We start from the raw sequence: 23,974 nt of genomic DNA on the forward strand, positions 1-23,974 counted from the left end.
ACTTCTGGTTCACAAAACCCACTTTTTTTTTTTTTTTTCACCTTTTCCCCCTAATATTATTAGGTCTTAGGCGCTTGATCGCCGAGGTTCTCTGCTTCAGAGCTGTCCCGGCCAGAACCGCAGCGACTGACCACGACATACAGCCGGCTTTCGGCCGGTTCCTTCACCCAGCGGGCGCCGAGATCACAGAGCAGCACGGCTGCTCTCGCGAGATTGGCTGACGTGGCGTGGTGCGTTGCCAGGGCAACGGCTCTGCGTCCCCGCCCCTTGCCTAGAAAAAGCGTCGGGGAGAGCGGCGTCGTGTCGTTGCGCACCATGGGCGGAGGGGAGGAGTCTGGGTGTGTGAATCACGTGGGACTTTCAAACGCGGAGAAGCCGTAAGTCACCCATTCACGGGGCTGCATAGTGAGGAGGGCTGTTTTTACTGTGAAGAGAGTGATAAGTGCGGGGGCACCTGTTAACGGCCCGGTAACGGGCCGAGGGTGGAGCCCGCACTGCCGGCAGCAGGTCTGGGCTGGTCAGTCGCACCCCGTTAAGGATACCCTGGTAGTGCTTAAGTGAGTCTGGTGGTTTGCCATGGCTGCACCCGGCGGAAGGCTGCTGCCAAGAAAAATGTGGAGGCTCTGACTGAGGTCTCGAAACAGGATGCCAGTGTTCAGGTCTTCGGCTGTGGTGAGTGCCAGAGCCTGGCCGTTGCAGTGCTAGGTGATGGAGACAGCACTCGTGTAAGATGTGACCAGCCTAAAGTACTCAGCCTTGTGGTTGACCTGAAGGAGAGGGTGGAGAGGCTGAGGACCATAAAGGAATGTGAGAGGGAGATTGATTGGTGGTGCCAGTCCCAATCAGCTCTGAGATCTAGGCAGCCAGCTGAGGCTCCACATGGAGTGTTTCACCCCTTGCTGCCTTGCAAATAGGTAATAGAGGGGAACTGTCATGCAGACAGTGTTCCTACTGCAGTGAGCCTGTCCTGTCCTCCCCCTAGCAACAACAGGGAAGAACTGGGGGGTGTGGGGCAGTGGCAAAAGGTCCCTTCTTGCTGATGCAGGTGTACCTGCCCAGAGATTCCCCTGTCTCCCCAGCTGCCCCTGCAGAACAAGTACAGTGCTCTGCGGGGACAACTGGACAATGGTGGTGATGATGGTTCTCCCCACTTGGTGGTATCACCAAAGTCTAACTAGACTTCGCTTAGCATTAAAACCTCATTGGCAAAGAAAAAACAGTGGCTCGTTGTCATTGGTGACTCTCTGCTGAAGGGAGCAGAAGACCCACTATGTAGACCAAACCCTCTGCACAGGGAGATTTGTTGCCTCCTGGGGGCCTGGGTTAAAGACGTAAGAAAGAAACTTCCTTCCATTGTACAACCTTCAGTTTACTATCCCCTGTTGTTGTTTCAGGTAGGCAGTGATGATACAGGAAGGACTTCCCTAAGGACTATGAAAAAGGGCTTCAGAGCCATGGGGGAACGGGTCAAGGGTTTGGGAGCACAAGTTGTGTTCTCCTCTATCTCTCCAGTTGTTGGGAATGATGAGGGACTGAATATGATGGACCAACGGATTAATACCTGTTCTGAGCCTGGTGTGCCTGGCAGGGATTTGGGTTTTTTGACCTCTGCTCTTTTCATATGAGACCAGGCCTGCTGGCAACCACTAGGAATAGCTTATCCCACTGGTGGAAAGGAGTCTCACAATGGAAGTTGGGAAGGTTCATTGATAGAGCTTTAAAGTAGGTATGATGGGGGTGGGGGTGTAACTGGGGTCACTAGAACAGAGCCTGTATGTAATGTGACAATGCTTGTGGGAGAAGGCTGTGCTAATAAGATCCCACAGTCTTGTGTCTTGGTGAAGGAGAAGGATCACGCTCCTTTTTGCAGGAAGAACACAAGGGTTGGTGTGAGGTTGGTGGCTACAGAAACACCTGAGTACAGTCAAGAGGGTATTAGGGCTACTGCCACTCAAAAGGAAGCCCAGCTCAGGTACTTTTACACTAATGCACACACCATGGGTAATAATCAGGAGGTTGTCTAGTTGGAAAACTATGATATAGTCACCATCATAGAAATGTGCTGGGATGACTCACACAGCTGGAGTGCTGTGAGGGATGGCTGCTGACTTTTCAAAAGAGATAGGCAAGGCAGGAAAGGTGGTGATGTAGCCCTCTATGTTAAGAAAAATGAGAATGTATGGAAATTAATGATGGTGATAATAGGGTTGAGAGCTTATGAGTCAAAATAAAAGCAAAGGCCAATAAGACTGATGTTATCATGGGAGTCTGTTAAAGACCACCCAATCAGGATGAAGTGGACAAGACACTTTGTAGACAGTTGGGTGAGTTCTCAAGGTCTCTCCCCCTTGTTCTTGTGTGGGACTTCAACTTCCCAGACACCTGCTGGATTTATAATACAGCAGTTAGGCAACAGTTCCAGAGGTTTGTAGAGTGTGTGGGAGATAAATTCCTGACACAGCTGGTGAAGGAGCCAACAAGGGAAAGCAAAATCCTGGACCTGCTGTTTGTTAACGCAGAAGGTCTTGTGGGGATGTAAAGGTTGGAGGCTGTCTGGGGCATAGTGATCATGAGATGCTAGATCTCTCAATCCTTGTTGAATCACGGAGGGGAGTCAGCAGAACTCCCGTCTTGGACTTCTGGAGGGCAGACTTCAACCTCTTTAGGACCATGGTGGAGAAGGTCCCTTGGGAGGTAGTTTTGGAAGGCATGGGAGCCCAGGAAGGCTTGGAATACTTTAAGGAAGTAATTTTAAAGGTGCAGGAGCTGACCATCCCCAAGACATGGCAGATGAGCTGATAGGTCAGGAGACTGAACTGGCAGAACAGAGACGTTAGTCTGGAACTCAAGAGCAAAAGGAAAGTTTATGGTCTCTGAAAGAGTGGGCAAACATCTTAAGATGATTACAGGTATGTAGTGAAGCTGTGCAGGAAGAAAATTAGAAAAGCCAAAGCCCTGCTAGAACTGAACTTGACCACTAAGGTAAAGGACAACAATAAATATTTCTGTAATACATCAGCAGCAAGAGGATGGTTAGGGAGAATCTCCATCCCTTTTTGAATGCTGAGGGCAACATGGTGCCAAGGATCAGGATAAGGCTGAGGTACTTAATGCTGCCTTTGCCTCAGTCTTTAATAGTAAGACTTGTTACTCTTGGGGCACGCAGCCTCTTGCACTGGTAGATGGGGATAGGGAACAGAATAGGCCCTGCGTGATCCATGATGAGATGGTTTTGGACCAGCTCTGAAAGCTGGGTACTCACAAGTCCATGGGGCCAGATGGATTGCACCCTAGAGTGCTGAGGGAGTTGGTGGATGTGGTTGCCAAGCCACTCTCAATCATCCTTTGGCAGTCCTGGCTAAGCAGAGATGTCTTGGAGGACTGGAGACTGGCAAATGTGATGCCTGTCTTCAGAAAGGGCCAAAAAGATGATCCTGGTAGCTACACACCTGTCAGTCTCACCTCGGTGCTCGGGAAGGTTATGGAACAGGTAATCCCGGGAGCCATCATGGACCAGTTAAAGGTCAACCAGGGGATCAGGCCCAGTCAGTATGGGTTTATGGATGGTAGATTCTGTCTGACAAACCTGATTTTGTTCTATGGCAAGGTGACCTGCTTAGTGGATGAGGGTAAGGCTGTTGATGTGGTCTACTTGGACTTCAGTAAAACCTTTGACACTGTCCCCCGCAACATTCTCATGAAGAAGCTGGCTGCCTATGGTTTGGATGGGAGTATGCACTGCTGGATGAAACACTGGCTGGATGGCCGGGCCCAGAGAGTTGTGGTCAATGGCGTTAAATCCAGTTGGTAGCTGGTCATGGGTGGTGGGCCCCCAATGCTCAGTACTGGGGCTGCTTCGATTTGACATCTTTATTAACAATTTTGATGAAGGGATTGAGTGCACCCTCAGTAAGTTTGCAGAGAACACCAAGCTGGGAAGGAGTGTTGATCTGCCAGAGGGGATAAAGGCACTACAGAGGGACCTGGATAGACTGGATCAATGGGCCAAGGTTAATCCTATGAGTTTCAATAGGGCCAAGTGTCCGGTCCTGCATTTTGGTGTCAACAACCCCAGGCAACCCTTGAGGGCTTGGGGAGGTGTGGCTGGAAAGCTGCCTGATGGAAAGAGACCTTGGTGTGTGGATGGACAGTTGGCTGAATATGAGCCAGCAGTGTGTCCAGGTGGCCAAGGCGGCCAATGGCATCCTAGCTTGGATCAGGAATGTGGTGAGCAGGACTAGGGAAGTAATCATGCCCCTGTACTTGGTACTGCTGAGGCCTCACCTCGAGTACAGTGTTCTGTTTTGAGCACCTCAGTACAGAAAGGACATGGAGGTGCTGGAGCAGGTCCAAAAAAGGGCAACAAGGCTTGTGAAGGGCTTGGAGAGTATGCCCTATGAGGAGAGACTGAAGGAACTGGGGCTGTTCAGTCCAGGGAAAAGGAGGCTGAGGGAGACCTTATTGCTCCCTCCCAGTACCTGAAAGGTGCTTACAGCAAGAGTGGGGATTAGTCTCTTCTCACTGCTGACAGGTGACAGGACGAGGGGAAATGGTCTGAAGTTGTGCCAGAGTAAGTTTAGGTTGGATATCAGAAAACACTACTTTACAGAAGGGGTTGTTAAGCCCTGGAATAGGCTCCCCAGGGAGATGCTTGAATCACCATCCCTGGATGTGTTTAAAAACCATTTGGATGCAGTGGTCAGGGACATGATTTAGCGGAGGGCTGTTACAGTTCAGGTAGTATGGTTAAGTTGTGGTTGGACTCGATGATCTTTAAGATCTTTTCCAACCTGAGCAATTCTGATTCTATGATTTGTTTGCTACATGATCTTACTTTCTTTTCAAAATTTCTCACTAAAAATATAGGAGTCTCTGTTCTGGTACACTGCAGGTAACTGCTTAAAACCACACAGTCCCCTTTGTAAATGGATAATGGGACCAGGAACTTGCTGTCCTCCTGCAACTTTTCTTGTGCTCCTTAGAGTCTTTTCTATATCATTTACTATGACAATAAAAACAATCTGACCCTAGTATAATTTCCCATCTCTCCTTTCCCTAACTTTTCAGTAAAATCTAACATTAAACTGTGTAGATCACTAGATCTTTTAAGTGGTGGTTTATTCTCTCATAAGCCACTGGGCTGTGCTATTACTCTACATTTTAGGTGATCATTTCTCCTATACCAGTTTCCAACACATTATTTAGAAGAATGACTGCTACTTATGGCAGACAATTTGGTTTTTTGTTTCTTAAGACTTTGGTCAATAACTTATGTCCTGATAGCAAATAGTGGGCTGGATTTTAGCTCAGCTGTAATTTTTGTTCTTGTGTACCTCTAAATGCATACCATAAACCTATTTCTGATGGTTCAAAATCATTTTATGCTCATTAAAGCATCTAGTAATGCAGATTACTTGTAATTGAATGCTGCAGTCCAGCTACCACTTCTTTTTGCAAGCAGATACTCTTTTCTCCATAGGTAAATGTAAAGGTCAATCCAAATTTTAAAACAACAACAAAAAAACACCACAAGGAAGCAAACAAAAAACCCAAACCAGCACCTTCACTTCAGTCAATTCTTTGTCCACTTTTATACACTGTTGGCTCTTACAGTTGATCTTAATCCATGTTCATCTCTGCATTACACAGTCTTGGTTCTTAAAGGTGTTGCTCCAGAAAAATATGCAGCAGTCAATACACACTAAAATATTAATATTTTAGCCAAAGCAAAAAGATCAAGAAAGTGGAAGTAGCCCACTCCTCTCTGACAGCCTGCTTGGTCCTTTTGATGTTCAAGGTTGCACTGTGTATTGCTGTTCTTGTCTTTTTTGTTTCTTTTTCCTAGTGATCAAGCTATGGTACAAGGTGATAAAGAATCTGAGTCTGTGCTCACTGGCATTTTACCTTTGTCAGCCACTCAGCCTCAGATTGTGTTCCTGGATAAAATCCTGGGAATTTTGTATGATCTACAAGAAAGTGTGACTTGCTAATATACTCTTTTGTCCCTTTTTCAAATTATCTGCAATTTGAAAATTATTATATTCTTATTATGCGCATGCAATGCACTGAGTCTGCTTGACTTGTGCCTTACAGCTTCCTGATGAGGGGAGCAGAAGGGTAACACTGATCTCTGCTCTCTAGCAACAGCAACAGTACCTGAGGGAATGGCATGGAGCTGTGTCAGGGAGGGGCTTGGGGGTGTTAGGAAAAGGTTCTTCACCAGAGAGCACGGAACAGGTTCCCCAGGGCAGTGGGAGCAGCCCTGAGCTGCTAGCATTCAAGGAGCATTTGGACAGTGCTCTAAGACATAGGCCTTAAATTTGGAGTAATTCTGTGTGGAGCCACTGGATGGTCTTTGTTGGTTCCTTCCAACTTGAGATGTTCCAAGACTGTGGCAGCATTAAATCAGGAAATAAACTTCATGTTCTTGAAATACTGCTTGAGGTGCATAACGTCTTTGTTAAACTTCACAGAATAATATGTTGTAGCAAGGCTACTAATTATGGACTGAGAGCCCATCATGCAACATACTTTAAAACACAAAATCAGACAGTAATGGCCGATATCTTACAGCTGTGTTGTTTACTTGAACAAGTTGCTAGAAGAGGTGGTGGGTGCCCTGTCCCTGGAGACATTCAAGGCCAGGCTGGACTGGGCTCTTTGCAATCTGATCTAGTTGTAGATGTCCCTTCTTGTTGAAGGGGAGTTGGACTAGATGACCTCTAATGATCCTTTCCAACTCTAAGGATTCTATGATTATGTAGTGTTTATCACTTCTACTACTAGGTCTCTAGATAAGGGAATTGAACAAGTTAGACATTGTCCTGTGAGGTAACAAATAAGACTAGTTTAGGAAAATGTCTATTTGTTTTATTTTTTTTAATCTGGCAGCTAGTCCAGGGCTATTAAAATGTGAAAATGTTCTGGTGTTCTCAGCAGCAACTGCAGTGATTTCACAGACGTGCTCACCCCAGCCAGCAGTGTCTTGAGAAGCTACAGACTCCATGGCCAAGGAATGAACCATCCTAGGTAACATTTCTACTTATGGCATTACTGAGGAGAGATGTTTGAAAACTTGCTCTTACACTGACTGTGCTGCAGAAGTTTCTCAGAGACTCCAGGTTCCAAGATTGTCTATCTATCAATCTGAGAAGCATTATAATTACTATAATATTTTGAATATTGCATTAATCTTAATGCACAGCTTGATCTTTAATTAGCTAACAACCTTCACTTGAGCCAGCTATGGCAGTGATTACTAATTTTTTGTAGCACATTTATAGACCTGGTCGCTAAAATACATAGAGTTCCTCATGTTTTTACTACTGTCTTGGAGTATGTAACTATTTTTGTGGATCTAGGGACACAGCTGAAAATAATTATCTAACTATATTACTAATAACACAGTAGCTATTGAAAGTAAATTAAAAAATAGCTCATTTACTTTTTTCCATTAGCATTTATTCACTGTTTATATTATGCAAAGTTTGGACTGTGGAGTATGACATTCAGAGCTCTCTTTATAGTTATTTTCACATTCTCGTTCCCCAGGACTACTATAAGCTGGCTGCAAACATGTCTTTGAGAGGCAAACAAATGACTGTTTTCACTGTGCTTTTGTCTTTTCTCTGAATTACACATTGCTTGTGATTTTTCTGTTGGCTTAATTTGGATATTTCGTCCCAAAAGTGGCCTTGTAATCCAGTGCTCTGATGTCTTTTAGAGACACTGGTTTTGATGCAGGCAAGTAAGTTTGTGGAGCCTCTCTGCCCTCTGAAAAAGGCTTTAGCATTCTTATACACGGACTTTGGCTTTTACACTAATATTTTTCTACGGGGTTGGCTGCACTTGCCAAGGGTGTTGTCCTGAGGGACATGGCTCTGGAAAGTGCGTCACCCTGAGCTGCTGATGTGAAATCAGCTTATTCTCAAACAGCCTCTCTCTTCCAGAAAAGGAAAAAGCCTGATTTCCTGCTTCTAATCCTTTTTCACCCTTTCCTTAAAATAAATTAGATATTTCTGTGCTGCAGGGTCTGCCAGCAAGGACAGATCCTGCAGCTTTAAAGGACACTAGCTGCTGTTAAGTCTCTGGCCTGCCTTTTTGCCACAGCTTTCCTTCTCCTCTCTATCAGGACACTGGGAGCAAGCTGCTGAGACACCTATATTTGGCCTTCCTTCTGTACCCACTCAGTGACACAGTAAATATTTTGGGTGATTGACTGATTCCGTCTGATCTACTAATTTCTGTGTTCTGGAATGGGGCAGCATTGTATCTACGGATGGGTGAGAGGTTGGAGAGAAGCCCCATGGAAAGGGATCTGGGAGTTCTGGTTGACAGAAAATTGTATGTGAGCTACCTGTGTGCCATAGCAGCCAAAGGGGTCAACTGTACCCTGGGGTGCACAAGGCTCAGCACTACCACCAGGTGATGGGAGGGATTGTCCCCTCTGATCTGCATTGTGTGGCCCCACATCAAAGATTGGGTGCAGTTCTGGGTGCCACCATATGCGAAAGTAGTCAAAGCAGGGCTATGAAGATGATGAAGGATCTGGAGCAGGCATGTCCAACCCATGGCCTGTAGGTTGCATGAGGCCTGAGACGTTAGTAGAGGTTAGTACTGACATGAGGTTAGTAGATAGCCCTGTTCCCTGACCCTCCATCATGGAGGCAGCTCTTCTGCAGACTGCAGGTAACCAAAACATTATCCCAATTCCTCTTCACTCAGTGCAGCCCATGCAAGCCAAAAGGTTGGATACCCAGAGTCTGGAGGGTAAGACGTGAGGAGTGGCTGAGGTACCTGGGTTTGTTCAGCCCAGAGCAGGCTGAGGGGAGGCCTCATGAGCTCTGCTGAGGGACCAGCATGGAGCTGCGTCAGGGGAGGTTAGGGAAAGGTTCTGCACCAGAGGACAGTCAGGCGGCCAGAGTTCAGTGCTCCCAGACACAGGATTTGAAGTTAGGATGGTCCTGTGTGAAGCCAGGAGTTGTATTCAGCGTTCTTAGCTAGTCCTTTCTAGCTTGCAATATGCTGTGATCCTATGAATTTTCTAGAAATTGGTATCCTGGACTTCTGGAGAAGAAAGTGCTAGCATTAGCTTCTCTTGGATGTTGATGTTACAGATGCCCAGTTAGATATTGTAGTGAGGGGTAAGAAAGGAGTTTCCAGGAACTTTTTTATGCAATACTGTCAGTTGTGTGCTACCTAACTTGCAACTTTCATTCCTGGTGAAGGCTTTTCCATATCCTTGCCAAACCAGTGCAAACTTCTCCTCTCTTAACCCAGCCTCCTCTTCATAAAATGAGATTTCTAAGTTGGAAGCAAACTTGAGTAACTCTCATAAACAGAGCCTGTCTGAGTGCATTTTGTGAAGAGTACACTATATGAGTCAGACAGCTGCAAAAGCAAGGAGTTTACAGGAAGATCAAGTATGGGCATAGATGTTGGTTGCTTAATAGAGGACGTCACTGTCAGAGATTCTCTGCTTTAAAGTGCAGTTATCATCTGGAAAGTGTAAAAGTGACATCCTGGTACGCCACAATTATTCCTCCTCCACAATTTCTATCCCAAATTCACTCAAGTCAATACCATGTTTTTTCTCTGACTGCCAGCACAGCTAGCTCAGCCTGTTACCTGAGAATCAAGCTGTGTTCTTTCTGCTTATTAAAACACTGCCAACTGCAAAGCTTCTGGAATCAAACATTAACTGGCAATGCTGTGGGAGAGGCAGGAGAGCTGAGTACATGACTAGCACATCTCTAGCTACAGGAAAGAGAGAAAGGGGGGAAAAAAAATTGATCATTAAATTTAGCACATATGCCTCAGGAGACCCACAGAGAACACATATTTACGGCACCTATATGCTATTTTTTATGCAGTTGCTTTTCTGTCTATCACTGCATTTCATGATGGAACAGCTAAATAGGGAGCCAAATAGTCCCTTACTCAAGTCCTAGGTGTGCCAGATCTCCGAAGGATTTGTATAGAGGAAACATTAAAAAAGTACAGCCAGTATTTATTTACTATTGACTTACTCTGTCATGCCTAAACTGCAGCACATTCTGCAGGTTGCAAATGTGGCCAAGGTGCACTTACTCTTCACTCTGTGTGTGTAGTTGTTGAGATAGCTTAAACAATATCTTCATGGAGGCATTAAGACCCCTGGGTAAAAAGAGGAATCAAAAAATAGATGAATGAATGAAAGTTTTAAATAGTTCAAAATTTGTGCTGGATTCAGAAGAACATCAAAAAGTCCACATGTTTATCTGGAGTTTCTCTGAAGTATATGAACTCCTGGTGTTTCTAAATGCAGGCAAGAACTCTCATGAAGTGTTTCAGATGCCTGTGCTGTTTGTCCCATCTAGAGAAACTGCAGACCTGAGTGGTCACTGCTTAGCACCCTGCAAATCTATTTATCCCTGCAAATATTAAAAAACAAATCAAAATGCTTGAGGATTACATGTGCAAAATGGTAGAGAATTGCAGCATTTCTGTACTGCCTTTTCCTGCACAAGCACAGACATGGATAATAAACTGTTTCAGTGCTGTTCAGTTTGGTTCTCATCCCAGCTTTATGATGATGTCTAGAAAACACCTGCTTTCCTCAAGCGCAATATGGCTACTGATGCCTGGAGATGAGTTGCCTTAGACAACTTCCTTGGCTTAGGTAGAAAATATGTAGGGCGAGTGAGGCTTTTGGGTCCTTAATTTCTCCCAAGTGAAGACTGCACAGATAAAAGGCCCACTACCTGGAAAATGATTATTTGGTAACTGAGTCTACTGTTTTGGTGGTCTCCAGAAGAAGAGAGTTTGCACACACAGAATTGTGACCCTGACTGCTCATTGTAAGGCCACTAGCTGTCAAGTCTCTAGTCATGGTATGATGCAAGCTGTCTGTGTCAGTTACTGTAGTGGTGGCCTTGGAGCCAAACTCAAAAAAAGGTTTGCAGAGCTTAACCAACTGTTGTATGTCAGCTAATTAGAATTAAATCTCCACGTGCCTGAATTACAGAATGACAGTATGTCTGAGGTTGGAAAGAATGTCTGAGGTCACAACTTCACGCTCAAGAGGGACACCCGGAGCAGGCTGCACTGGGCCATGTCAAGGCAGCTTTTGAAGATCTCCAAGAAGGAGACTCCACAGCCTCTCTGGACAACCTGTGCCAGTGCTGAGCTGCCTGCACAGAATGGAGTTGATTTCATGTTTACATGGAAGGTGCTGTACTTCAATCTGTGCCCACTGGCTCATTCTATCTTTTAAAGAGGTTGAATAAGATAGCCTGCAGTGAGCAAAACAGATGGAAGCTAATTCCTATATTGCTTTCTATTGTCCAACTGAAATGTGTAACACTGGAAATCACTGGCAAAATCTTTGTTCATATCAGAGAGAGAAAGATATGTCTTGCAGTTCAGACTGAAATATGCTCAGAACTGTCAGAGATGCAGAGTTTGGCATTGGAAAAGTCTTTAATTACAAAGGCGTGAAATATAACAGTCAGTTGAGAAGGATTTTTTTTTTTTTAATTTAGTCTGCAAACCAACAAATCACAGTAGCAAGTACCACATAAATATATAAAATTGGACATGGAGTATGATCTGCAGCTATAAAAGAACTTGAACATACCATGAGCTACTGTTCTTAAAAAGCTATTGCAGCTACCTAATTTACTTAAAAATATTTTCAGCTTTATTTATAGATTTGTCTATTTGTTTATGCTAATTAATTATTTCATCACAACTAAAGAGTGGAAGATAAAATCTATATCAAAGAGATGAAGTGCTAAGCCATAGAGATGTCATATAAATATCACAGTAATTACGAGACAGTAGAGCCAGAACCAGGTACTCTAAAGGTTATGACACAGTGGGCACAACACTGGAAGAGAATATGACATAGCAGTACCAAGCAACAGAGGTAAGAAAGGGTAGAGAAGAGAGTACAGTACCCAGTCTCAATCCCGGTGATTAAGTCACTGGGGTTGGTGCTTGCCCTGGAGTTTTGAGAAGATTTTCCAGGATGAGTTTAAAAAATGCATTAGCAAACCTGGCTGTCATGGAGGTGAGTAAGGTGTGAGAGGAGAAGGCAGGGAGGAGAAGAACGGTACTGCCCTGAGTTGATAGCACAGGGCTGCTCCTCCTTTACTGCATACCCATGATAGAGGTAAATCATTCTCAGCAGCCGCGTCTCTTAGAAAGTATCCAGGGGAGCAAGGTCTAAGAGGTAAGGTCGGGTTGGGCAGGAAAGGGTCTGCATGTAGTGATGGGTGATGGCTGTTCCACCTCAGTGGCTTTTTTATGTCACTTGCAGCTTGGAGGCTAACTCGAATTGACCTGTTTCTGTGATGCGCTTCTCCGCCCCATCATATAAGATGTAAATGCAGATGTTTGACTTCTCTCCTGGAAGGACAAGTCTGCCTAAATCATAGCCCATCCTTGTTTATTTGGGATCTGAAAAATCCATACTGCACCCAGCATGGCAGATCCATTGCCTCTGTCTAGGACTCACAGGAGCTGCTATTGGCAGGCCAATCACCGTAGTTACAGTACCTATGATGCTGATGCTAGCAATCGTTTATGGATTTTGGAGAACAGCGTCCCGAACATGGGTGTAAAATGGCTTCAGGAGCCAAGGCTGTCCTGCAAGTAAGCAAGTGAGCAAGGTGTGAGAGGAGAGGGCAGGGAGGAGAAGAATGGATCAGCCCCTAGGGATGGATGGTAGCTGCTCCTCCATGGTTGCTTTGTGTGTCTCTTGCAGCCTGTCAGATGGCCATGAATTGAGGTCTTTGTTGCAAGTCCTTGTCCTGTGCCTCAAGGAAGAAGGAAATTAGGAAACTGACACTGCTCTGCTGGGGAAGCCACTTAAACCCACTTGTTTCCCATCCTGGTTTTCCTGGGGCTGACATCCCTATCCTTCTGCTTTGAAGGGAGCTCTTTTGTCAGTGAGTGCAATCCACTGTGGCTCCTGCAAACCCAGTACTGTCCCTGCTAGAGTGATGAATTTGTTGGTGTTGGCTGCATGGATACCATGGAAGTAATGCGGTGAGCAAGGTCCAATGAGAGAGGGCAGGGAGGTGAAGCCCAGGGCTGCCCCTAGGGATGGATAGTGGCTGCTTCTCCGTTCTTGCTTTGTGTGTCTGTTGCAGCATACAAGTTTCCCTTGAAATGGCTTCTTTCTAGCATGCGCTTGTCCTTTCCACCATGTATGAAGTGTATGGATACCTGGCACTGCTCTGCCTGAAGGATCAGTGAAATGAAACCATGTTACGTCCTATTTTTCCTGGGGGGCTAAAATGTGCATATGTCTGTTGCCATGGGACCTCTGTTGCAACAGAATGGAACCCTCATGAGCTGCTGTGACCACGGTGCCATCCATGTTAAAGTGGTTAAATGGCTGGTGTTGGCCGTTGCCACTGGATTTTTGACTAGAGTTCCCCATGATGGTTGTAAATCATTCTCAGGAGCAGTGTCTCTAAGGAAGTATCCAGGTGAGCAAGGTCTGAGAGAAGAGGTTGGGGCGGGGAGGATTGGATCATTCCCTAGTGATGGATGACGGATGGTGGCTGCTCCTCCGTGGTTGCTTTATGTGTCTCTTGCAGAGCGGCAGATGACCATGCATTGTACTGGCGTGTTTGTTGCAAGTACTTGTGCTCTGTCAAGGGAGAAGGAAATTGGAGACCTGACACTGCTTTGCTGGAATGGTCACTGTCACCCTTTTCTATCCCAGCCTGCTTTTCCTGCGGCTGAAATCTCCGTCCTTCTGCTTTGAAAGGAGCTTATTTGTCAGTTACTCATTCCAGTGTGGCTTCTGCAAACCCAGTGCTGTCTGTGGTAGTGTGATGAATTTGCTGGTGTGGTCCTCTGTCTCCATAATTTTTGACCAGAGTTTCCAGGATGGATGTGAAAAAAAACTGCATCATGGTAGGATATCATGGAAGTAATGCGGTGAGCAAGGTCCAATGAGAGAGGACAGGGAGGTGAAGCCAGGGGCTGTCAGTAGAGATGGATGGTGGCTGCTCCACTGTTGCTTTGTGTGTCTCATGCAGCCTAGCAGTTGGCCATGAACTGACGTGTTTGCTGCAAATCCTTGTCCTCTGCCTGAAAGAGTAAGGAACTGGGAGACGTGAGACTGCTCTTCCGGTAAGGTCATTTATGCCTACCCTTTTTTCATCCTGGTTTTCCTGGGGCTGAAATGTCCATGCTTGTGCTTTGAAGGGAGCTCTGTTGTCTGTGTGTGCAGTCCGGTGTGGCACCTGGAAACCCAGTACTGTCCATGGTAGTGTGGTGAATTTGCAGGTGTTGGCCTCTATCTTTGTACTGGTGACCTGAGATTCCAGGATGGATGTCAAAAAACTGCATCAGGCATGGATATTATGCAAGTAATGAGGTGAGCAACACGCATGAGGGAGAAAAAGGTGGTGAAGGCCCGGCTGCCTTTAGGGATGGATGGTGGCTGCTTGTATGTGGTTGGTTTGTGTGTCTCTTGCAGCCTGGCAGATATCCATGAATTGACATGTTTGTTACAAGTGCTTGTTTTCTGCCGGACAGAGTAAGGTAATGGGAGACGTGCGACTGCACTCCTGGTAAGGTCATTTATGCCCACCCGTTTTTCGTCCTTGGGGTTTTCCTGCGGCTGAAATATCCGTCCTTCTGCTTTGAAGGGAGCTCTTTTTTTGTCAGTGTGTGCAATCCACTGTGTCTCCTGCAAACCAAGTGCTGTCCATGGTATAGTGATGAATTTGCTGGTGGTGGCTGCTGCCTCTGCATTTCTGACCAGAGTTTCCGGGACGGATGTGAAAAAAATGGCCTCAGGCATGGATATGATGGAAGGAACGCGGTGAGCAAGGTCCAATGAGAGAGGGCAGGGAGGTGAAGCCAGGGGCTGCACCTAGTGTTGGGTGGTGGCTGCTCGTCCGTGGTTGGTTTGTGTGTCTCTTGCAGGGTGGCAGATGGCCATGCATTGTGTTGGCGTGTTTGTTGCAGGTCCTTGTTTTCATTACCTGAAAGAGTAAGGTAATGGGAGACGTGCGACTGTTCTCCTGGTAAGGTCGTTTATGCCCACCCTTTCTTCATGCTGTTTTTCCTGGGGCTGAAATTTACATTTCTGGTCTTTGAAGGCAGCTCTTCTGTCAGTGTGTGCAATCCACTGTGGCTCCTGCAAACCCAGTGCTATCTGTGGTTGTGTGATGAATTTGCTGGTGTTGGCCGCTGTCTCTGCATTTTTGTCCTGAGGTTCCAGGATGGACGTCAAAAAACTGCATCAGGCATGGATATCATGCAAGTAATGTGGTGAGCAAGGTCCAATGAGAGAGGGCAGGGTGGTGAAGACCCTGGCTGCCTTTAGGGATGGATGGTGGCTGCTTGTATGTGGTTGTTTTGTGTGTCTCTTGCAGCCTGGCAGATATCCATGAATTGACGTGTTTGTTGCAAGTGCTTGTTTTCTGCCAGAAAGAGTAAGGTAATGGAAGACCTGCGACTGTTCTCCTGGTAAGGTCATTTATGCCCACCCTTTCTTCATGCTGTTTTTCCTGGGGCTGAAATGCCCATGCTTGTGCTTTGAAGGGAGCTCTTTTGTCAGTGTGTGCAATCCGCTGTGTCTCCTGCAAACCCAGTGCTATCTGTGGTAGTGTGATGAATTTGCCGGTGTTGGCCGCGGTCTCCGTATTTTTGTCCTGAGATTCCAGGATGGATGTCAAAAAACTGCATCAGGCATGGATATCATGCAAGTAATGCGGTGAGCAAGGTCCAGTGAGAGAGGGCAGGGTGGTGGAGGCCCTGGCTGCCTTTAGGGATGGATGGTGGCTGCTTGTATGTGGTTGGTTTGTGTGTCTCTTGCAGCCTGGCAGATATCCATAAATTGACGTGTTTGTTGCAAGTCCTTGTTTTCTGCCGGAAAGAGTAAGGTAATGGGAGACCTGCGACTGCTCTCCTGGTAAGGTCATTTATGCCCACCCGTTTTTCATCCTGGTTTTCCTGGGGCTGAAATCTGCATTTCTGTGCTTTGAAGGGAGCTCTTTTGTTAGTGTGTGCAATCCGCTGTGTCTCCTGCAATCCCATTACTGTCCCAGATAGAGTGATGAATTTGCTGGTGTTGGCCGCTGTCTCTGCATTTTTGACCAGGGTTTCCCAGATGGCTGTCAGAAACACTGCATCAGGCTTGGATATCCTGCAAGTAATGCGGTGAGCAGCGTGCATGAGGGAGGGCAGGGCAGTGAAGCCACGGGCGGCCTTTACGGTCAGTTGGTGGCTGCTTCTCCGTGGTTGGTTTGTGTGTCTCTTGCAGCCTGTCAGATGGCCATGAATTGAGGTCTTTGTTGCAAGTCCTTGTCCTGTGCCTCAAGGAAGAAGGAAATTAGGAAACTGACACTGCTCTGCTGGGGAAGCCACTTAAACCCACTTGTTTCCCATCCTGGTTTTCCTGGGGCTGACATCCCTATCCTTCTGCTTTGAAGGGAGCTCTTTTGTCAGTGAGTGCAATCCACTGTGGCTCCTGCAAACCCAGTACTGTCCCTGCTAGAGTGATGAATTTGTTGGTGTTGGCTGCATGGATACCATGGAAGTAATGCGGTGAGCAAGGTCCAATGAGAGAGGGCAGGGAGGTGAAGCCCAGGGCTGCCCCTAGGGATGGATAGTGGCTGCTTCTCCGTTCTTGCTTTGTGTGTCTGTTGCAGCATACAAGTTTCCCTTGAAATGGCTTCTTTCTAGCATGCGCTTGTCCTTTCCACCATGTATGAAGTGTATGGATACCTGGCACTGCTCTGCCTGAAGGATCAGTGAAATGAAACCATGTTACGTCCTATTTTTCCTGGGGGGCTAAAATGTGCATATGTCTGTTGCCATGGGACCTCTGTTGCAACAGAATGGAACCCTCATGAGCTGCTGTGACCACGGTGCCATCCATGTTAAAGTGGTTAAATGGCTGGTGTTGACTGTTGCCACTGGATTTTTGACTAGAGTTCCCCATGATAGTTGTAAATCATTCTCAGGAGCCGTGTCTCTAAGGAAGTATCCAGGTGAGCAAGGTCTGAGAGAAGAGGTTGGGGCGGGGAGGATTGGATCATTCCCTAGTGATGGATGACGGATGGTGGCTGCTCCTCCGTGGTTGCTTTATGTGTCTCTTGCAGAGTGGCAGATGGCCATGCATTGTACTGGCGTGTTTGTTGCAAGTACTTGTGCTCTGTCAAGGGAGAAGGAAATTGGAGACCTGACACTGCTTTGCTGGAATGGTCACTGTCACCCTTTTCTATCCCAGCCTGCTTTTCCTGCGGCTGAAATCTCCGTCCTTCTGCTTTGACCGGAGGTCTTTAGTCAGTGTGTGCGGTCCACTGTGGCTCCTGCAAACCCAGCTCTGTCTGTGGTAGAGTGATGAATTTGCTGGTGTTGGCTGCTGTGTCTGGATTTCTGAACAGAGTTTCGAGGATGGCTGTCAAAAATACTGCATCATGGTAGGATATCATGGAAGTAATGCGGTGAGCAAGGTCCAATGAGAGAGGGCAGGGAGGTGAAGCCCAGGGCTGCCCCTAGGGATGGATAGTGGCTGCTTCTCCGTTCTTGCTTTGTGTGTCTGTTGCAGCATACAAGTTTCCCTTGAAATGGCTTCTTTCTAGCATGCGCTTGTCCTTTCCACCATGTATGAAGTGTATGGATACCTGGCACTGCTCTGCCTGAAGGATCAGTGAAATGAAACCATGTTACGTCCTATTTTTCCTGGGGGGCTAAAATGTGCATATGTCTGTTGCCATGGGACCTCTGTTGCAACAGAATGGAACCCTCATGAGCTGCTGTGACAACGGTGCCATCCATGTTAAAGTGGTTAAATGGCTGGTGTTGGCCGTTGCCACTGGATTTTTGACTAGAGTTCCCCATGATGGTTGTAAATCATTCACAGGAGCCGTGTCTCTAAGGAAGTATCCAGGTGAGCAAGGTCTGAGAGAAGAGGTTGGGGCGGGGAGGATTGGATCATTCCCTAGTGATGGATGACGGATGGTGGCTGCTCCTCCGTGGTTGCTTTATGTGTCTCTTGCAGAGTGGCAGATGGCCATGCATTGTACTGGCGTGTTTGTTGCAAGTACTTGTGCTCTGTCAAGGGAGAAGGAAATTGGAGACCTGACACTGCTTTGCTGGAATGGTCACTGTCACCCTTTTCTATCCCAGCCTGCTTTTCCTGCGACTGAAATCTCCGTCCTTCTGCTTTGAAAGGAGCTTATTTGTCAGTTACTCATTCCAGTGTGGCTTCTGCAAACCCAGTGCTGTCTGTGGTAGTGTGATGAATTTGCTGGTGTGGTCCTCTGTCTCCATAATTTTTGACCAGAGTTTCCAGGATGGATGTGAAAAAAAACTGCATCATGGTAGGATATCATGGAAGTAATGCGGTGAGCAAGGTCCAATGAGAGAGGACAGGGAGGTGAAGCCAGGGGCTGTCAGTAGAGATGGATGGTGGCTGCTCCACTGTTGCTTTGTGTGTCTCATGCAGCCTAGCAGTTGGCCATGAACTGACGTGTTTGCTGCAAATCCTTGTCCTCTGCCTGAAAGAGTAAGGAACTGGGAGACGTGAGACTGCTCTTCCGGTAAGGTCATTTATGCCTACCCTTTCTTCATGCTGTTTTTCCTGGGGCTGAAATGTCCATGCCTGTGCTTTGAAGGGAGCTCTGTTGTCTGTGTGTGCAGTCCGGTGTGGCACCTGGAAACCCAGTACTGTCCATGGTAGTGTGGTGAATTTGCTGGTGTTGGCCTCTATCTTTGTACTGGTGACCTGAGATTCCAGGATGGATGTCAAAAAACTGCATCAGGCATGGATATTATGCAAGTAATGCGGTGAGCAACACGCATGAGGGAGAAAAAGGTGGTGAAGCCCCGGCTGCCTTTAGGGATGGATGGTGGCTGCTTGTATGTGGTTGGTTTGTGTGTCTCTTGCAGCCTGGCAGATATCCATGAATTGACATGTTTGTTACAAGTGCTTGTTTTCTGCCGGACAGAGTAAGGTAATGGGAGACCTGCGGCTGCACTCCTGGTAAGGTCATTTATACCCACCCGTTTTTCGTCCTTGGGGTTTTCCTGCGGCTGAAATCTCTGTCCTTCTGCTTTGAAGGGAGCTCTTTTTTTGTCAGTGTGTGCAATCCACTGTGTCTCCTGCAAACCAAGTGCTGTCCATGGTATAGTGATGAATTTGCTGGTGGTGGCTGCTGCCTCTGCATTTCTGACCAGAGTTTCCGGGACGGATGTGAAAAAAATGGCCTCAGGCATGGATATGATGGAAGGAACGCGGTGAGCAAGGTCCAATGAGAGAGGGCAGGGAGGTGAAGCCCGGGGCTGCACCTAGTGTTGGGTGGTGGCTGCTCGTCCGTGGTTGGTTTGTGTGTCTCTTGCAGGGTGGCAGATGGCCATGCATTGTGTTGGCGTGTTTGTTGCAGGTCCTTGTTTTCATTACCGGAAAGAGTAAGGTAATGGGAGACGTGCGACTGCTTCTCCTGGTAAGGTCGTTTATGCCCACCCTTTCTTCATGCTGTTTTTCCTGGGGCTGAAATTTACATTTCTGGTCTTTGAAGGCAGCTCTTCTGTCAGTGTGTGCAATCCACTGTGGCTCCTGCAAACCCAGTGCTATCTGTGGTAGTGTGATGAATTTGCCGGTGTTGGCCGCGGTCTCCGTATTTTTGTCCTGAGATTCCAGGATGGATGTCAAAAAACTGCATCAGGCATGGATATCATGCAAGTAATGCGGTGAGCAAGGTCCAGTGAGAGAGGGCAGGGTGGTGAAGGCCCTGGCTGCCTTTAGGGATGGATGGTAGCTGCTTGTATGTGGTTGGTTTGTGTGTCTCTTGCAGCCTGGCAGATATCCATGAATTGACGTGTTTGTTGCAAGTGCTTGTTTTCTGCCAGAAAGAGTAAGGTAATGGGAGACCTGCGACTGCTCTCCTGGTAAGGTCATTTATGCCCACCCGTTTTTCATCCTGGTTTTCCTGGGGCTGAAATGTCCATGCTTGTGCTTTGAAGGGAGCTCTGTTTGTCTGTGTGTGCAATCCACTGTGTCTCCTGCAATCCCATTACTGTCCCAGATAGAGTGATGAATTTGCTGGTGTTGGCCGCTGTCTCTGCATTTTTGACCAGGGTTTCCCAGATGGCTGTCAGAAACAGCTGCATCAGGCTTGGATATCCTGCAAGTAATGCGGTGAGCAGCGTGCATGAGGGAGGGCAGGGCAGTGAAGCCACGGGCGGCCTTTACGGTCAGTTGGTGGCTGCTTCTCCGTGGTTGGTTTGTGTGTCTCTTGCAGCCTGGCAGATGGGCATGAGCTGCCGTGTTTGTTGCAAGTCCTTGTCCTCTACCTGAAAGAGTAAGGAAATGGGAGACCTTGAGCCTTCTCTAATGGTAAGGTCATTTATGCCCACCCGTTTTTCATCCTCGTGGTTTTCCTGCGGCTGAAATCTCCGTCCTTCTGCTTTGGAGGGAGCTCTTTTTTTGTCAGTGTGTGCAATCCACTGTGTCTCCTGCAAACCAAGTGCTGTCCATGGTATAGTGATGAGTTTGCTGGTGGTGGCTGCTGCCTCTGCATTTCTGACCAGAGTTTCCGGGACGGAATGTGAAAAAAATGGCCTCAGGCATGGATATGATGGAAGGAACGCGGTGAGCAAGGTCCAATGAGAGAGGGCAGGGAGGTGAAGCCCGGGGCTGCACCTAGTGTTGGGTGGTGGCTGCTCGTCCGTGGTTGGTTTGTGTGTCTCTTGCAGGGTGGCAGATGGCCATGCATTGTGTTGGCGTGTTTGTTGCAGGTCCTTGTTTTCATTACCTGAAAGAGTAAGGTAATGGGAGACGTGCGACTGTTCTCCTGGTAAGGTCGTTTATGCCCACCCTTTCTTCATGCTGTTTTTCCTGGGGCTGAAATTTACATTTCTGGTCTTTGAAGGCAGCTCTTCTGTCAGTGTGTGCAATCCACTGTGGCTCCTGCATCCCAAGTGCTGGCCGTGGTACAGTGATGAATTTGCTGGTGTTGGCCGCTGTCTCTGCATTTTTGTCCTGAGATTCCAGGATGGACGTCAAAAAACTGCATCAGGCATGGATATCATGCAAGTAATGCGGTGAGCAAGGTCCAGTGAGAGAGGGCAGGGTGGTGAAGGCCCTGGCTGCCTTTAGGGATGGATGGTAGCTGCTTGTATGTGGTTGGTTTGTGTGTCTCTTGCAGCCTGGCAGATATCCATGAATTGACGTGTTTGTTGCAAGTGCTTGTTTTCTGCCGGAAAGTGTAAGGTAATGGGAGACCTGCGGCTGCTCTCCTGGTAAGGTCATTTATACCCACCCGTTTTTCGTCCTTGGGGTTTTCCTGCGGCTGAAATCTCTGTCCTTCTGCTTTGAAGGGAGCTCTTTTTTTGTCAGTGTGTGCGATCCACTGTGTCTCCTGCAAACCAAGTGCTGTCCATGGTATAGTGATGAATTTGCTGGTGGTGGCTGCTGCCTCTGCATTTCTGACCAGAGTTTCCGGGACGGATGTGAAAAAAATGGCCTCAGGCATGGATATGATGGAAGGAACGCGGTGAGCAAAGTCCAATGAGAGAGGGCAGGGAGGTGAAGCCCGGGGCTGCACCTAGTGTTGGGTGGTGGCTGCTCGTCCGTGGTTGGTTTGTGTGTCTCTTGCAGGGTGGCAGATGGCCATGCATTGTGTTGGCGTGTTTGTTGCAGGTCCTTGTTTTCATTACCTGAAAGAGTAAGGTAATGGGAGACGTGCGACTGCTGTCCTGGTAAGGTCATTTATGCCCACCCTTTCTTCATGCTGTTTTTCCTGGGGCTGAAATTTACATTTCTGGTCTTTGAAGGCAGCTCTTCTGTCAGTGTGTGCAATCCACTGTGGCTCCTGCAAACCCAGTGCTATCTGTGGTTGTGTGATGAATTTGCTGGTGTTGGCCGCGGTCTCCGTATTTTTGTCCTGAGATTCCAGGATGGATGTCAAAAAACTGCATCAGGCATGGATATCATGCAAGTAATGTGGTGAGCAAGGTCCAGTGAGAGAGGGCAGGGTGGTGAAGGCCCTGGCTGCCTTTAGGGATGGATGGTGGCTGCTTGTATGTGGTTGTTTTGTGTGTCTCTTGCAGCCTGGCAGATATCCATGAATTGACGTGTTTGTTGCAAGTGCTTGTTTTCTGCCAGAAAGAGTAAGGTAATGGAAGACCTGCGACTGTTCTCCTAGTAAGGTCATTTATGCCCACCCTTTCTTCATGCTGTTTTTCCTGGGGCTGAAATGCCCATGCTTGTGCTTTGAAGGGAGCTCTTTTGTCAGTGTGTGCAATCCGCTGTGTCTCCTGCAAACCCAGTGCTATCTGTGGTAGTGTGATGAATTTGCCGGTGTTGGCCGCGGTCTCCGTATTTTTGTCCTGAGATTCCAGGATGGATGTCAAAAAACTGCATCAGGCATGGATATCATGCAAGTAATGCGGTGAGCAAGGTCCAGTGAGAGAGGGCAGGGTGGTGGAGGCCCTGGCTGCCTTTAGGGATGGATGGTGGCTGCTTGTATGTGGTTGGTTTGTGTGTCTCTTGCAGCCTGGCAGATATCCATAAATTGACGTGTTTGTTGCAAGTGCTTGTTTTCTGCCGGAAAGAGTAAGGTAATGGGAGACGTGCGACTGCTCTCCTGGTAAGGTCATTTATGCCCACCCGTTTTTCATCCTGGTTTTCCTGGGGCTGAAATCTGCATTTCTGTGCTTTGAAGGGAGCTCTTTTTGTTAGTGTGTGCAATCCACTGTGTCTCCTGCAATCCCATTACTGTCCCAGATAGAGTGATGAATTTGCTGGTGTTGGCCGCTGTCTCTGCATTTTTGACCAGGGTTTCCCAGATGGCTGTCAGAAACACTGCATCAGGCTTGGATATCCTGCAAGTAATGCGGTGAGCAGCGTGCATGAGGGAGGGCAGGGCAGTGAAGCCACGGGCGGCCTTTACGGTCAGTTGGTGGCTGCTTCTCCGTGGTTGGTTTGTGTGTCTCTTGCAGCCTGGCAGATGGGCATGAGCTGCCGTGTTTGTTGCAAGTCCTTGTCCTCTGCCTGAAAGAGTAAGGAAATGGGAGACCTTGAGCCTTCTCTAATGGTAAGGTCATTTATGCCCACCCGTTTTTCATCCTCGTGGTTTTCCTGCGGCTGAAATCTCCGTCCTTCTGCTTTGGAAGGGAGCTCTTTTTTTGTCAGTGTGTGCAATCCACTGTGTCTCCTGCAAACCAAGTGCTGTCCATGGTATAGTGATGAAGTTTGCTGGTGGTGGCTGCTGCCTCTGCATTTCTGACCAGAGTTTCCGGGACGGATGTGAAAAAAATGGCCTCAGGCATGGATATGATGGAAGGAACGCGGTGAGCAAGGTCCAATGAGAGAGGGCAGGGAGGTGAAGCCCGGGGCTGCACCTAGTGTTGGGTGGTGGCTGCTCGTCCGTGGTTGGTTTGTGTGTCTCTTGCAGGGTGGCAGATGGCCATGCATTGTGTTGGCGTGTTTGTTGCAGGTCCTTGTTTTCATTACCTGAAAGAGTAAGGTAATGGGAGACGTGCGAGTGCTCTCCTGGTAAGGTCATTTATGCCCACCCTTTCTTCATGCTGTTTTTCCTGGGGCTGAAATTTACATTTCTGGTCTTTGAAGGCAGCTCTTCTGTCAGTGTGTGCAATCCACTGTGGCTCCTGCATCCCAAGTGCTGGCCGTGGTACAGTGATGAATTTGCAGGTGTTGGCCGCTGTCTCTGCATTTTTGTCCTGAGATTCCAGGATGGACGTCAAAAAACTGCATCAGGCATGGATATCATGCAAGTAATGCGGTGAGCAAGGTCCAGTGAGAGAGGGCAGGGTGGTGAAGGCCCTGGCTGCCTTTAGGGATGGATGGTAGCTGCTTGTATGTGGTTGGTTTGTGTGTCTCTTGCAGCCTGGCAGATATCCATGAATTGACGTGTTTGTTGCAAGTGCTTGTTTTCTGCCGGAAAGAGTAAGGTAATGGGAGACCTGCGGCTGCTCTCCTGGTAAGGTCATTTAT

General features: G+C 47.5%; 1 long non-coding RNA gene across 1 annotated transcript; it reads left to right on the forward strand.

Annotated features, from left to right (window-relative positions):
• Positions 1-282: 282 nt before the first annotated feature.
• Positions 283-8,222, forward strand: LOC107052801. The gene is made up of 3 exons (XR_005857253.2): positions 283-377; positions 6,937-7,029; positions 8,132-8,222. It is a non-coding gene; the product is annotated as an uncharacterized LOC107052801 (long non-coding RNA).
• Positions 8,223-23,974: the final 15,752 nt, after the last annotated feature.

The sequence above is a fragment of the Gallus gallus genome, chromosome 2 (genome assembly GCF_016699485.2).
Source record: "Gallus gallus isolate bGalGal1 chromosome 2, bGalGal1.mat.broiler.GRCg7b, whole genome shotgun sequence".
NCBI lineage: Eukaryota > Metazoa > Chordata > Aves > Galliformes > Phasianidae > Gallus > Gallus gallus.